This window comes from Lactuca serriola, chromosome 8, assembly GCF_051521515.1.
Source record: "Lactuca serriola cultivar US96UC23 chromosome 8, Lser_US96UC23_V15, whole genome shotgun sequence".
NCBI lineage: Eukaryota > Viridiplantae > Streptophyta > Magnoliopsida > Asterales > Asteraceae > Lactuca > Lactuca serriola.
This window is the reverse complement of record NC_136415.1, coordinates 241,816,249-241,818,988: the sequence shown is the minus strand read 5'-3', so window position 1 is coordinate 241,818,988 and position 2,740 is coordinate 241,816,249. Positions and strand designations below refer to the sequence as shown.

At 28.2% G+C, this 2,740-nt stretch overlaps 1 long non-coding RNA gene across 1 annotated transcript; it reads left to right on the top strand.

Moving 5' to 3' along the window:
• Positions 1–542: 542 nt before the first annotated feature.
• LOC145070152 (uncharacterized) lies at positions 543–1,944 on the top strand. Its single transcript, XR_013689843.1, has 2 exons — positions 543–686; positions 1,468–1,944. It is a non-coding gene; the product is annotated as an uncharacterized LOC145070152 (long non-coding RNA).
• Positions 1,945–2,740: the final 796 nt, after the last annotated feature.

The window sequence follows — 2,740 nt, the reverse complement described above, 5'->3', positions numbered from 1 at the left end:
CAATGATCAAAGTAATTTAAATTAAAATTTTCGATATATAATGTATAATAGTTCTATATAATTAGTTTTTGAAAATTTATTTATACGTTATTGAATCACATACATGATTTAATAATAGACCATTAACACTTGTGATATAAGGTTGTAATTGTTCATGTGTTGTTAGTTTAGACTGTGTTTGAAAGTGTGGTCGAATGTGATCAATGTAATATATTTTTGTTTGACCTATTTGAGTTGTGCTTGTAAGAGTTAAGGTTTTATTTTTCATTATATTTTATTGTAGAATTTGTAAATACCAAGATATTGGAAAACACAAAAAGACAAAAACCATATATACAAATAGGCTATTTCGACCCAACATTGTTAGTGCAACAATAAGCGAGGCCCATTCCAACGACCTTTATTTTACGAAATGGGCCATATCTACAACAAAATGAAACCGTTAGACAATAGTGGTAATTTTGTAACAAAAAATAAACTTGACAAAACTGTCTTTTGAGTATACCAAGGGGACCAAATTTGTTATTTTCTCTTAAAAAGGTTTCCCCCAAAATTCCTGCAGACGGTGGCTTTCCCCCACCACCATCCCTCGTCACCATTCTGAGTACGGGGATAATGTGAAGCTTTCAATACATTGCTGATTCATCTCTCCCGTTCTCGATTCTCGAGTCATCAATGTTCACTTGGTAAGTTTTCCCATTCTTTTTCCTTTCTGATCTAATTATTTAGATTTCATGAACTTCTGTATTTTATTTTATTTTATTTTTTTTATTTATTTATTTTTTTTATAAAAATCTAAACATGCTACAAAATACGCAAACGGTCTTGTAAGGCAAAGAAGATAGTAATTTAGCGTTGTTGAAAACAATGGGAAAATGTTTTTATGTGTAAGATAATCCAATTGCATTAACGGAGACATAACATAATGGGAAAATTATCCATTTTTTTTCATTGTAATGTTTCTAATTACCTAATTCTCACACAAATTGAACCTATAACACAAGAAAGATAAAAAATTTAACAAGATTTAAAAGGCTTTATTTATCCCCACCCCTTTCTACTTATTAATATCCCATAATAATTAAACAATAATTACATACTTTTTATTAATTATTATTACTTTTATTAATTAAATTATGATTAATATAAGATTAATAGTTTTTTAATATATAAATAATTTAATATTTATAAATTTGTTTACTAGATAAACAATGAATATTTATAAATCCATTTACTAAAATAATAAATACATAAAGATAAATTTTAATATAAAAGTATATAAAAGTATTAACTTAGACTTTTTTTCAATTTGGGTAAAATGTATAAAAGCTAAGAAATGAAAAGGTTAAAATAAATATTTTGGTATATATAGTTAGAGTTTTAGGGTTTGGTATTTTCTTATTCATCATGTAGCCGCCAATCCTTTTTTTTACTCTAATACTATTTTTTCTCTCATCCTCCATTCAGTGTGTGGTGGACTTGGACTGGTGGCTCGTTGACGATGTTGGAAAAAGAAGCAACAAACGATGTTGTTTTTGGTCGTGTGCAGCCATGTGTGGTGGTTTGTTCTTTCTGACGCTTGTACTACTTTTTTTTCTATGCCCAGCGATGCACAAATGGTGGTGGTCAACGAGAATTATGGCAATGGTTAGAGGTGGTTCTCGTTATGCTTTCTCTTTCTCTCTTTCGATTTTCTTTCTCTCCTTCTCGCTATTTTGACTCCGATGGTGGTTAGTGGTGGCCAACAGACATTTCACATGATTTCTGACGGTTGTTTAGATGGTGGTGATATTACCGCGGTTTTTAAGGGTGGTGGTTAGCAGACATCATTAATTTTTTTTTTATTAATGATATTCAATTTATATAAAATGTAAAATATAATAGGTTTGTTGTTGTATTAATATTAATATTAATACGTTAGTAAGTGTGATTAATGTTGGCATTTTTCTTGGATTAATATGTTTGAATATTTCAATAATAAAATATTGAAAAAGCTGAAATAGTAAATGTCAAACATTGATATTAAGAACACACTCTTTATATCTTAAAAATAACATTTCTATATACTTATTTGTTGAAAAAGTAAAAAGTTGTCAGAAAATAAATAATGTTAAAATGTATCACCTAAAAAATAATAATTACAAGGGTAAGATTAAAAAATTACGGGTCGGAATAACATATCCCAGTTTAAAATGATGCCTACATGCTGATTTTGATGGTCTTTATTCTGTAACACTTTTGTAGCTCCAAATGGTAGATACAAATGTCAAACACGCAATCTGTTTTTACGAATTTAAGGGAGGAAATGCTTAAATTCAATTATTTCACCCTGTATTTAAAATGGTTGGCTTGTATTGTATCAACTAATCTCCTATTTTGATATGTCCTCATGAAATGCCTCTGTACTTTCTTTTGCATATGTGAGAAAATTGAAAAAAATCTTATTTTTCTTGTAATGTTGTTCTATTTAGGTGCTATTTGTTTTTTTTAAAGCGAAAACGTCTAAAGTCTGCAGACCACATCTGCAAACCTCTGCAGAAGAAAAGGTGGACTAAACGGTTGTAGCTTGTAATAAGAAGTATGTTTGTTTTTTAACTTCTGCAAACTGCAACAATAAACTGAAATTAACTATGCGATAATTAAAAATAATTCTAAATTAAAATTTTATTTAGTTTGATCATATGCAAATCAAATATAAAGATCAATACAATGATATGATTTTTAAAAATGTTTATATAAA